This window comes from Vipera berus (genome assembly GCF_964194415.1).
Source record: "Vipera berus genome assembly, chromosome: 9".
NCBI classification, from domain to species: Eukaryota; Metazoa; Chordata; class Lepidosauria; order Squamata; family Viperidae; genus Vipera; species Vipera berus.
Window position 1 is genome coordinate 4,211,741 of NC_138212.1, and position 13,420 is coordinate 4,225,160.

A 13,420-nucleotide genomic window follows, 5' to 3' on the forward strand; every position below is an offset into this window, starting at 1 on the left:
TAGCCCGGCACTGTTTGCATCCTTGACTAAGCTTTTTGTGTATATTTGAGATGGCAGTACAATGTTCCCTTCTTTTCTTTTATAGCAAGTAATACTTTTCCTTTACACAAGCCCTACAGCAAAGGTCTACATCAGGGGTCCCAAACCTGCAATCCATGGACCAGCACTGGGCCACAGCGTGGCGGAAACCAGGCAACACAAACAAGTGAAGCCCCATCCAAAATCAGAACCAGTCCTAGTTGCCCAAAAGGTTGGGCACCACTGGTCACATTGTTGATTAAAAAAATGCAAATTCTGTACAAACTGGATCACCTAATCAACCATGTCAAACAGGTCTCCTCCCACCCAAAACCAATATTCAGCAATTACCGAAAGAAATAGCAGAAAAGACCTTCCCCCCCCCCATGTAAGGCCAGGAAAGGGTAGAATTAACAAAGATATGCAAAGGATCAAGGGACGCGGTGGCTCAGTGGGTTAGGATGCTGAGCTTGTCGATCAGAAGGTCGGTGGTTTGGCAGGTCAAATCCCGAGTGCCGCGTAACAGAGTGAGTGCCGGTTACTCATCCCAGCTTCTGCCAACCTAGCAGTTCGAAAGCACATAAAAATGCAAGTAGAAAAATAGGGACCGCTACGGTGGGAAGGTAACAGCGTTCCGTGCGCCTTTGGCGTCTAGTCATGCCGGCCACATGATCATGGAGATGTCCTCGGACAAGCGCTGGCTCTTCGGCTTTGAAACGGAGATGAGCACCGGCCCCTAGAGTCGGAAACGACTAGCACACATGTGCGGGGGAACCTTTACCTTTACCTTTACCTTTATGCAAAGGATCAAATTCCACCCTGATCCTTCCCGAGTTAAACCCACTCAGAGAACACAGTCTGGCTGTTGCAACTTAAAACGAAGATTCGGTTCATACATGCTAAATATCCCACTGATCTCTCAGTGGAATGTGGGCAGGGAGAACGGGTATTTCACTTCACTAGCAGAGCAATGTTTTTTTCCCCCCAACATTTGGCAGTTTTAAGATGTGTGGACTTCAACTCCCAGTCCGCCCACCTTAAAAAGGCCAAGATCGAAAAGTATCAGATAGAGAACGAAATGCAGTTCCAAATCCAAAATGTTGAGACTCTTCCAGGACCCAGTCAGCACGCTGAGAATTCTGGGAACAATATTCCCAATCTAAGTATATACCGGTAGAGCAGAATAATAGAGTTGGAAGGGATCTTAGAGGTCTTCTAGTCCACCCCTCAGCTTGAGACAGCTGGAGTTGCTTCCCTGGGTGTCTCTCTTCCTCTCTTTGTGTGTGTGTGTGTGTCAAAAAAGTCAATTAGTTTACAACCCACACATAAAAAAAAGGATGGGGCTTCAATTGCACCCACCATCTTCCCTTCCTGGACCTACAGATGCTTCTGTTAAAATACGTTTCCTTGGAAATCAAACTTCAGCAGTTCGGTTCCGTCATGCACAAATATTATTGAAGATGAAAAGTTCGTGTTTTCGCCAGCAGAGGGAGCTCACTACCGCTAGTACTGTACTTGAAGTAACCTCTGCAAAAACAAAAAATCCTCATTTGTACATAAATGTGAAACCAGCCCTGGCAACTTCCCCCCCCTTCCCCCCCCCCGTGGCAATCACTGTTTTCTGCTAGCTCCCCAAGGCTTTAGCCACCCTTAGTAGCATTGCTGTTAAATGAGTGCTTTCCTTCTTATTCACTTCCCTTCTTTATTTTTTTAAAAAAGAAAATCTTATTGATTTTCTAGTTTTACATTTAAATATTTGAAAAAGCAGCAACGTGGCGGCTGAGTTGGTCAATGGGAAATTAAAAAAAACAAACTAACCAGGACATTGATTCTCGAAAAAAGATTTAATGTTTAAAACAACCAACATATGCATAAACTAAAAATGATTGATAAATGTAAAAAAAGCTATTTTTTTATTTAAGCGATATAATAAGAATGGTATTAATTTAAATATGAGACAGTAAATCCCGAGGGGAAAAGAGAGGGAACGTTTAATGTAAGGGTGTGAGATCTGTACTAAAGATATTTGTATGTTATTGAACGATTGACCAACTCACTTTCCTTCTTATTCACTTTCCTTTTTTTTTCTTCCAACACCACCCAAGGGCAGCTGAAGGTCTGGGAATGGCTTTTATCAGCGCTCTCTTGGAGGGAGGTCAGATGCCTGGCAGGAACTGGGAACAGAGGCATGATAAAGATAGGCAAAGGAACCACAAAGGTCATTGCAGCGATATTTGTTTATTCACCTGGCACTGAGGAACAGCCTCAAGGTAGAACCCCCCCTCCCCCCCCCCCGTGGCCACCTGCCACTGGATAATAGGGGAGAGTTTTGAATGCCCGCTTTATCAGCAAAATATAGGTAGTTTCCAATTGACAACCATTCCTTCAGTGACCGATTACAACGGCCCTGAAAAAAGTGACTTATGACAGGTCCTCCCACTTATGACCATTGCAGCATCCCCACTGTCATGGAATTTGGGTACTGGCGAACCAGCATGTATGTACAATGGTTGCAGCCTCCTTGGGTGGGTGTGGCTGTCACGTGATCACTTAAGAGCCGTGGCAAAAAAAAAGAGTAAAAGTTGGCACAATTCCTTTAGTAACTTCCTTGCTGAGCAATGGAGATTCCAGTCCCAACTGGGGTCATAAGGGGGAGAATTCCCTATAAAGGGTGTCGCTAGGGTACAAAGGTACTTTCACTCAGAGTAGCTTCTCAAAGCTAGCTGGGGAATTCTGGGAGCTGAAGTCCAAGTTGTCTTCAAGTTGCCAAATTTGAGCAATCTTCGATTAAAAGCACCTTTACGAGGCCAGATGATACCAATCTAATGGCAGAAAGTGAAGAAGAACTAAAGAGCCTCTTGTTGCGGGTGAAGAGGGAGAGTGCAAAAGTTGGGTTGAAACTTAACATTAAGAAAACCAAGATCATGGCATCCGGCCCTCTCAATTCCTGGCAAATAGATGGGGAAGAAATGGAGATAGTGACAGATTTTATTTTCCTGGGCTCCAAGATCACTGCAGACGGGGACTGTAGCCAAGAAATTAAAAGACGCTTGCTCCTGGGGAGGAAAGCCACGGCAAATCTAGACAGCACACTAAAAAGCAGAGACGTCACCCTGCCAACAAAAGTGCGTATAGTCAAAGCTATGGTCTTCCCAGTTGCAATGTATGGCTGTGAAAGCTGGACCATAAAAAAGGCTGAGTGCCAAAGAATTGAGGCCTTTGAACTCTGGTGCTGGAGAAGACTCCTGCGAGTCCCTTGGACTGCAAGGCGATCAAACCAGTCAGTCCTAGAGATCAACCCTGACTGCTCTTTAGAAGGCCAGATCCTGAAGCTAAAACTCAAATACTTTGGCCACCTAATGAGAAGGAAGGACTCACTGGAGAAGAGCCTCATGCTGGGAAAGGTTGAGGGCAAGAGAAGAAGGGGGTGACAGAGAATGAGGTGGCTGGATGGAGTCACTGAAGCAGGAGGCGTGAGCTTAAATGGAGTCCAGAAGATGGTAGAGGATAGGAAGGCCTGGAGGAACGTTGTCCATGGGGTCGCGATGGGTCGGACACGACTTCGCAGCTAACAACGGGACCTTTGCAAAAATATTCCATTTGCATTCCTTCCTTTCCTTATCTCTGCAGCCCTGTGTCAAACCTTAAGCCTGGATCGGCTGAGGACGTGCTGCAGGTTGGATCAACAGAGACCAACTTAACCGTTTGAAACATTAACATAGATCTGTGGGACTGTTGCTTCCTTGTAGCTCCAGTTGGGGTATGTGTGAAACGAAGGAAACCTCCCTGTGTGTGCATCCGTGCCCTTCTGAATCAGCTCGAGAGTTACCGGTAGTCCTAAATGAGCCTTAGAGTTCGTTTAATCTCTGTTCAAAGTTACAAGGGCACTGAAAGAAAGGGCTTGTGAACATTTTTCACACTTAACGGCCATTACAGCATCCCAATTGTCACACAATCGAAATTTGGACACTTGGCAACTTAATTCGTATTTATGACGGTTGCAGCGTCCCTGGGTCTCGTGATCTCCTTTTGCAACCTTCTATTAAGCAATGAGAAGGAAGGACTCAGTGGAGAAGAGCCTAATGCTGGGAAAGATTGAGGGCAATAGAAGAAGGGGACGACAGAGAATGAGGTGGCTGGATGGAGTCACTGAAGCAGGAGGCGTGAGCTTAAATGGACTCCAGAAGATGGTAGAGGACAGGAAGGCCTGGAGGAACGTTGTCCATAGGGTCGCGATGGGTCGGACACGACTTCGCAACTAACAACAACAACAACATTAAGCAAAGTCAATGGGGAAACCAGATTAACTTAACAACCAGGTCACTAACTGAATTGCTGTCATTCACTTAAAACAACCGTGGCAAAGAAGGATGTAAAATGGGGCAAAATTCACTTCACAAATGTCTTGCTTATTAACAGAAATTCTGGGGCCAATTGTGGTCGTAAGTCGAGAACTGCTTAGCGGCCTTGGCCGCTAAGCCTATTTATTTAGGGGACAGCTGAGTTACACCAAGAAAGTGGAGTAACATCCACACCCATCTGAAGCACCTTTTCCGCTCCAGATCCAGCTAGCTGCACATTTCTCCCCGGAGGAATTTGTGCCTCATCCTCCCTCTTTGCAAAAGTTAAACCACAGAGTCATGCTAAATGTTCTGTGTTGTTTTTTTTAAATAAACTGAATGGCAACTTGGTGGAAACCACAGACCATGAACGGGGAGGAACAAAGCACCAGCAATTTTTGTTGTGTTTTATTTGTCACCTAAGTCCAGTTGCACAATTATCTATTGGACTTATGTATTTCATATTTACATTTATTTACCTGAAGCATCTTCCGCCCGCTGAGAACGGGGATAGAATGCACGACCCTAGGCCAATCTCAGAATGAAAATAGTAAGGAATGAGACCCAAATGTATGGCGGAAGCGGATTCCTGATAAATGTAATGGGTAAATGTGGAGATCCTCTACTTCAATGTTTGTAAACATGGGGAACTTTTAAGAGATATGGACTTCAACTCCCGGAATTCCCTAGCCATCCATGCTAGCTAGGGAATTCTGGGAACTGAACTTCACATGTGCTGGCTGGGGAATTCTGGGAGTTGATGTCCAAATCTCTTAAAGTTGTCAAGGTTGAGAAAAGACTGCTCTATCAGATGGAGAGTCGGTCCTGTGTCTAGAATTCAGAGAAAACAAAACGAATATTTATAGCTATGCTTTACAAATATTTGCTATTGCTAAGCACATTGGTTTGTGCTTAAATTGTAAGCCGCCCTGAGTCTTCAGAGAAGGGCGGGATATAAATGGGATTAAAAAAATATATATATCCCAGACATCAAGCATTTTATCACGGGAAAAAGCAGAAACACTATAAACCATTGCAAATGTAAAAGAACAAGGACCAATTTCAGGGATTTATGCAAGGGGGGGCGGCGGCCAAGAAAGTCAAGATAGCAGCCACCGTTCTGTGTTCAAAATCCCTACTAAAGACCAAACAAGCCAGCTGGAGGATTGGGGGGGGGGGTTCTTGGGAATCCAAGCGCGCTGGCTCCGGAATTCTGACAAATTGAACTCCACACGTGCTGGCTGGGGAATTCTGGGAGTTTAAAACCCACCCGTCTTCAAGTTGCTAAGCTGGAGAAACGCTGGTTGAGCCACCCCCCCCCCCCTATCCGCTTCATTCCTTGTTTGTTTTGTTTTTTCCGAACCCAACAAACCCGAAGCGATTTGGTTAGTCGGTGGCGCCAAAGCAGAGAAAGGAAAAAGAAAAAAGAAAGAGGCTTCAAGTCAGGACTCGGATCCGCAGCTCGTGGGAACGCGCGACCCTGGCAAAGGGCGGGAGAGTCCCCGCTCGCCCGACCCGGGGCTGGAGCGGCACGTACGAACGGCTCCACCTGGTCTGGCTCGCTCCAGCGCCGGCCCCGAGCCCCAGACCCTCGCCCACCCGTGTCTAGACCAGGGGTCTTCAAACTTGGCCCTTTTATGACTTGTGGACTTCAACTCCCAGAATTCCTCAGCCAGCAAAGCTGGCTGAGGAATTCTGGGAGTTGAAGTCCACAAGTCATAAAAGGGCCAAGTTTGAAGACCCCTGGACTCTAGACGACGCTGCCCGCCGGCTGGGCTGCCCCGTGGCATTCCGACGTGGCCAGCATCGGAATCCCGGGTAGCTTTTGCAGCGCAGCAGCCGGAGCGAGCGAGCGAGCGAGGGGAGGGCCGCCCAGGAGGAGGAGGCGGCGGCGGGGACGAGGGATCCGGAACAGGCGAACGGGGCGGGCTCCTGCTTCCACCGCCGCCCGCCCGCCCCCCCTTCGGTCCAGCCCTTCCCGGAGAGGCGCTCCCTGCCACAGGAAGCCCCGCCAGCGGCCTCCGAGGGCCCCGCAGGGCGAGCCAGAAGGCCGAGCAGGTCCAGGTGAGCCCATCCCGCCCGGCGCCCGGCCCTGCTCTCTCTCTCTCTCTCCCACCCTCCACCCTCCACCTCCCCGACTTGGCGGCCGGGGCAAGCCAGGCCGTGGGAACGGGCGCGGGAGAGGCCGCGGGAAAAGGGGACGCGCGTCCTGCCGGGGAAGGAGGCTCCGCCGTGGCGGGCATTGTCTCGCCCCGGGCGTTTGCAGCGGGGGAAGAAAGGAGCAAAAGCCAGCGGGTCTGGGGGCGCCGGATTTTTTCCTTGTTTTCCTGTTTGTTTGTTTGTGCCCCCCCCTCGCCACTTTCCCTCCCCCTCCTCTTCCCTGCTTCCCCCTCCCCACTTTCCCTCCCCTTCCCTGCTTCCCCCTCCCCACTTGCCCTCCCCTTCCCTGCTTCCCCCTCCCCACTTGCCCTCCCCTTCCCTGCTTCCCCCTCCCCACTTTTCCTCCCCTCCCCTGCTTCCCCCTCCCCACTTTCCCTCCCCTTCCCTTCCCTGCTTCCCCTTCCCCACTTTCCCTCCCCTTCCCTGCTTCCCCCTCCCCACTTTTCCTCCCCCCTTCTTCTCCCTCCGCACTTTCCCTCCCCCTCCCCTCCCCTGCTTCCCCCTCCCCACTTTCCCTCCCCTCCCCTGCTTTCCCCTCCCCACTTTCCCTCCCCTTCCCTGCTTCCCCCTCCCCACTTTCCCTCCCCTTCCCTGCTTCCCCCTCCCCACTTTTCCTCCCCCCTTCTTCTCCCTCCCCACTTTCCCTCCCCCTCCCCTCCCCTACTTCCCCCTCCCCACTTTCCCTCCCCTCCCCTGCTTCCCCCTCCCCCCTTTTCCTCTCCTCCGCTTCCCTGCTTCCCCCTCCCCCCTTTTCCTCCCCCCTTCTCCCTCCCCCCTTTTCCTCCCCCTCCCCTCCCCTGCTTCCCCACTTTCCCTCCCCTCCCCTGCTTCCCCCTCCCCACTTTCCCTCCCCTCCCCTTCCCTGCTTCCCCCTCCCCCCTTTTCCTCCCCCCTTCTCCCTCCCCCCTTTTCCTCCCCCCTTCTCCCTCCCCCCTTTTCCTCCCCCTCCCCTCCCCTGCTTCCCCACTTTCCCTCCCCTCCCCTCCCCTGCTTCCCCCTCCCCCCTTTTCCTCCCCCCTCCCCTGGCGCGCCTAGCCGGAGTCCCGTGCAGGCGGGATCGGGCCCTCCAGCTTGCGTGCGCGCTTACTCTCGAGTAAGTCCCGGCTGGAAGGCGACGCCCGAGAAAGCCTCGGCTCGGGGTCCAAAGGGCGGACTCGGCGAAGGAGGCTGCGGGGCTGGCCGCTCTCGGGACTCGGTCCGGGAAGCGCGGGGTTTTTTGGGGGTGGGGGGTGGGGGGGCAGGGTTCCGCCTGGCTGGGGCTGGGAAGGGAGGAAAAGAGGGTCTCTGAGCACGCGCCGAGTGCCTTTGCTTGCCTCCTCTCTGCGGAACCCCCCCCCCTTTCCTCCTCCCGACCCCGGGCTCGGAAATCTAGCCTTGGGGATGCCGGCTGATCTAAATTCCTCCTTGGCGGGCGGGGGCGGGGAGGTGGGGGGTGGAGGAGGATTAAGAACCTGGAGCAGATGCATTCTGTACATGCTCTTTGCACTCTGGTCTACCAGCTTGAGCGTTGGCATCCACATCTAAGGTTAACTTGAAAAAAATATTTTTTAAAAAAAAAAGTCCTCGTTCCTTTCGGTGCCAGGTTTGGCATTTAAGACCAAGAAAGGCAAAGACACCACTGAGTGGTTAAAAAAAAAGGGACGGGGGTCCTGGTTTGTTCCCTAAAGACATAACGGCAAGATGGGTTCTAGGATCCAAAATACAGGTAGTCCTCGACTTACGTCCAAAATTCAGCCCTAAGTTTCTGTTGCTGAGCAAGGCGGTTTTGGCCAAGTTGTTAAGTGAATAATGCAGTTGTCAACTTAATAATGCAGTTTGTTAAGTGAATCTGGCTTATTGAAGTGCCTTGTCAGGAGGTTGCAAAAGGGGGGGTCATGTGACCCCAGGCAGTTGCCAAGTGTCCAAATTTTGATCACGTGACCACGGGGGATGCTGCCACCGTCGTAAGTGTGAAAAATGGCTGTTCAAGTCACTTTTCCTGTGCCATTTTTAACTCAAAGCGGTCACTAAATGAATGGGTGTTAACTCTACCTGCAAACAAGGACAGGACGAGAATATAAAATGCAGTACCGTATTTTCCGGCATATAAGACGACTTTTTAACCCATGAAAATCTTCTCAAAAGTTGGGGGTCGTCTTATACGCCCAGTCGTCTTATATGCCGGAAAATACAGTAATATAGAGTGGAGTCCTGTGCAGTGTGATAATTGTCTATGTGTGTGTTGAGAGGCAGTAAACCAACTTCATTGTAAAAAAGGATCTTTTGCATTGCTTCGCATCTTCGAGCAATAATCAAATCTTTAAAGAAATGCAGATTTACTCCCGAGATACGCTTGCAGGCCTCTGTGGATTGATGAGAGCAGAATATAAGGTCTTTGTGAGCACCAGCTTGAAGTGTGCAATAATGTTAGATTAGGTGTCCTCTGATCAGCCGGCATGACCATCCTGAATACTTCCAGATTTGGGTTAAGCTTTGGATAGAAAAGGGCTCACAACTTGCCTAGGAGCCATGAAATGTTTAGACAGGACATTCCTTTTTTTAAAAAAAAAATCAAATAATTTTATTACCTTTTGCGAAGCATGCACATTAAAAAAATCAAGGAAGATAACAAAGCAAAATGGGGATCAAAGTGCGAAGAGGTATAAAGAAATAGAAAGGAAAACAAAAATAAATAGAACGAATAATCTTCTAATGGTATGTGGAACACTGTCCTTCCATTCTTAGTTTAACACTGTAATAAAATGTCCATTTTTCCTCCCTCCAAAAAAAAAAAGGGGGAAATTAAAAGTTGGATTGTTGTTTTTTTTTTGGTCACTATTTAAATTTTAACAATCAACACATGCATATGTCGAAATTTCTCTATCTCCTGCAAAAAAGTCCGTAGAGGGCTTCCAAATTAGAAATGAAATTTCTTCAGTGGTTTTTCTGTCCTAAAGGAGGGCCGTTAAATTAGCCGTGGTTGCCAAGTCTGCCATCTTTATTAATCATTCCTCTATTCTGAGAAGATGTTTCTAAGGAGAAATTTCCTGACAGTTGAAACAATTAATTAGTGGAACGGCTTGCCTCCAGAAATTGTGAATGCTCCAACACTGGAGGCTCTTAAGAAGAGAGTGGACAAGCATTTGTCTGGAATGGTTTAGGGTTTCCTGCCTGAACAGGGGGTTGGACTAGATGACCTCCAAGGTCCCTTCCAACTCTTTTACAGGTAGTCCTCAACTTAACAACGGTTTGTTTAGTGACCATTGCAGCAGTACTGGAAAAAGTGGCTTACGACCGTTTTTGAAACACTGGTCGCCTGATCAAAATGCAGACGCTCGACTCATCTTTATGACGGTCGCGGTGTCCCAGGGTCTCGTGATCCCCTTTTGCAGACCTTCTGACAAGCAAAGTCAAGCGGGGGGGGGCGGGGGGAAGCCAGATTCACACAACAACCGTGTTACCAACTTAACAGCTGCAGTGATTCACTTTAACAAGCGAGGGAAGAAAGGTGGTAAAAGTCACTGAAGGACTGTCTGTCTTAGCAATATAAAAGTTGGGCTCAACTGCGGCCGTAAACCGAGGACCACCTGTGTTCTGTTATTCTGAGGTCTGGAGCATTAAAATTCTGTGCGGCTTCCTCAGGCCTGGGATCAGAGTCAAAATAGTCCCTCCCACATTAAAGTTAAAGTTTTATCTTTTTGTGCCTGGTGGTATCCCTTAGCTCATGCAGTAGCCGTTCATTTATTTATGTTTATTGCACCCCGTTTAATCCCAGAACAAGTCTTCTATCACAGTCTTTATCCAGCCCATTTCCCAGGAACTTGAGCAGGGTTTCTCCACCCCCCCGCCCCCTCTATTTTTCCTCTCTGGTTGTGTTGTTGCTCACCGTTGTTTCAGGATGTTTATACAAATGTTCTAACTAAATAGATAGTTTGTGGAACAAAACTAGGTGCGTTGAAGCGGATACATCAGAAATACAGGCCGCTGAGAGGCCAAAAAAAGGCTCCCCTGTGCTGTTATTATTATTTATGAGGGTTGATTGCGCACTCGGATGTTTAGACTGGATTTGGCATTTTTATCTACCTGTCGAGTCCTTGCCAAGGACCCGGGATAGGCAGATGTGGATGGTTGATGTCTTCGCGGCAGGAGGTTCCCCGTAAAGCTGCCTTTTGCAATTGACTGATGGTGATTGTGTCAATGCCGACAAGTGGTGCCCCAGGTATTCTGGGATTGCCCCCAGAGGCGTCTGTTAACTAATATTGGGATTACCTTGCCACAGCCTTTCTGTTTTTTATTATCATCATCGTCACCTTTCTTGGCCATCCCTCTCGCGGTTCCAAGGAACTCTGAGCTACGATAGCATTACCTGTGTCTCCTCCATCGGTCCACCCCATTGGTGGGACAAATTCTCCCGTTTTCTCATCCCTCTGACTTTCCTGGGACAAGCCTAAGTGTGCCAGAGATTTTTCTACCCAGGGAGGCCAAACAAGCCTCTTTAGCCGGTGAGGTCAGTGACAGGGTACATGCCAAGAGACTGTGGTTTGGGGGGAAGGGGCAGCGAAAATCAAACTCTCTGTCTCTCTGTCTCTCTCTCTCCCTCTCCCTCCCTCCCTCCCTCTCTCCTTCTGTTTTTCAGTTAGCTGTCAAATCCTCTCCCCCTTAATGCCGTGAGGCCATACCATATGTTTTCTACCAGCAGACCATACACACACACCCGCTTTCTCCCACCCACCCCCATTTAATCTCCATCGTGATTAACAGAGCTCTGTGCTGTGTGCTTCTTGGCTACAGGACAGGATGACCACATTTGCAGAATTGAGTTTGCTTCTTTTTAACACAGCTTGTTTGGGATGCTTCTGAATCTTCTTAGCAAGCTCCACTCCCAGAACCCCCCATTTTGCATGGGACCCTAAGGCCCCCCAGTTGAGCCTTGTAAAGGGATCACAGTTAAAAATCCAGAGAGGAATCTCTCTCTTTTTTTAATGTTCTAGACCCAGGTTTCCCAACCTTGGTAACTTTTAAAATGTGTGGACCTCAACTCCCAGAATCCCTCGCTTTGCCTTAGGACCCAAGGCCCACCTGTTGAGTCTAGATGCAAAAATGTTGCTTCAAGTAAAAGATCACCGTTGCAAATCCAGAGACTTCCTTGTTTAGTTGCTTTGAATGGTGTAAACCTAAGTTTCTCAAGTTTGACAACTTTGAGCAGTGTGGACTTTAACATGGCCAAGTGGAGAATCCTAGGGGTGGAGGTCCACACATCTTAAAAGTTGCAAAAATTCAGAAATATTATGCTGGTCTAGAAAGCAGACAGTTTGCTGGTTTAAGAAGGCTAAATTTTGACAATTGATGGGAGGTGTCAGAAGGGAGGGGAAGTTAGCAAGCTCGCCTTACTTGTAATAAGTAGGTGATATGATGACTCCAACAGGAAATTACACTGGTTTCATTCCTTTGCACCTGATTTGACTTGGGTTCAAAAAAAATAGTTCTTTCTCGCTCTTTTAAAAAAAAATAAAAAAAATCCTTTGCTATAAAGCAGGGGTCTTCAAACTCGGCCCTTTTATAACTTGTGGACTTCAACTCCCAGAATTCCTCAGCCAGCCATGCTGGTTGAGGAATTCTGGGAGTTGAAGTCCACAAGTCATAAAAGGGCCAAGTTTGAAGACCCTTGCTATAAAGGTTCGTGCACCAGAGGAGCTGAAGAAACTGGAAAATGAGAGAGGTGACTTTTTAAAAATTGAATTTACATGTTTAGCCGGCCACAGGAAATATAGGTGCATCCTAGTTGATGTAAGTTTTTATTGCATTGTTAAAAAAGCCAAGAGGTTTGCCACTGTAACCTCACCTCTCTGTTATCATTACAGTTGACATTCCTTCAGTCATTTTGAAATGGAAGGCTACGTATATTCTTTAGATATTCTGTAACCTTAACTGTGGTCTGAGTAGACCAACTGGCCTTATTTTGGCTCATCGAACACCTGAAACAGGGTCTTCTACACGAAGCCAAGTAGCTGGAGAGAAATAGAGAAAGAGAAGTGACTTTTTTTTCTTAACATGATTGAATTTGCAGCCTTGGGAGGGGTGGGGGGTGGAAATGCACCATAGCTCGCCCTTCCCTCTGGGCTGTTGACTTATCTCTTAAGTCCCACCTCCTCCATTTGTTTTGGGGGGAAAATGACAGCTAGCAGAGGTGGGGAAATCCCAGAAAAAATGAGATGGAGGGAAGAAAGAAATGAAAAACGTAAGTTTTTTTAAAAAAATATATTAGGGAAATGAGTTTGTAATTCGGATGGCGATAAGGGCCACGAGAAGTGAGTTAGGGTGGCATTTCCTGCGATGTTGCTTTCGTTTTTGCTACCGCTCTGCAACTGTTTTTGCTTGTGCTTTGTCTGGGTCAGGCAGATAGGGTCCACCTGTGTGGAGAAAAAGCGTTTTGGGGACCCCCAACCCCGGTTTTTAGCATGCATTGAATTGGCAGGGTGGTGGAATTCATGTTTCCTGACAGGTAGAACAATTAATCGGGAACAATGGATGGAAACTAACCAAGGAGAGAAGCAACCTAGAAGTAAGGAGGAATTTCCTGACTGTGAGGATAATTAACCAGTGGAACAACCTGCCTCCAGAAGTTGTGGGTGCTCCAACAACAGAGGCTTTTAAGAAGAGACCGGACAGCCATTTGTTTGAAATGATAGGGTCTCCTGTTGGACTAGAACTGGGGTAGGCAACCTCGGCTCTACCCTTGGACTAGAAGACCTCCAGGGTTTCTTCCAACTATGATGTTCTGTGTCTGCTATTAGGGAGAGAATCATCCATTCAGAAAGTATAAACAAATTCAGAGAGTGTAATAAAAATAAGTTAAAAACAAGAGTAAGATCATCAAAAACTTTTTTTTAAAAAAAAATCATTTCTGGAGCCCAAAGAAGATT

General features: G+C 48.1%; 1 protein-coding gene across 4 annotated transcripts in view; it reads left to right on the top strand.

Moving 5' to 3' along the window:
* The first annotated feature begins 6,233 nt into the window (after window positions 1-6,233).
* The window catches only part of ARHGEF1 (Rho guanine nucleotide exchange factor 1), a 57,443-nt gene continuing 50,256 nt past the window's right edge, over window positions 6,234-13,420 (top strand). For all 4 annotated transcript variants that reach the window (XM_081334706.1, XM_081334709.1, XM_081334707.1 and 1 more), the window contains exon 1: window positions 6,234-6,422. The gene's annotated coding sequence lies outside the window, so the exon portion shown is untranslated. The remainder of the gene's footprint in view (window positions 6,423-13,420) is intronic.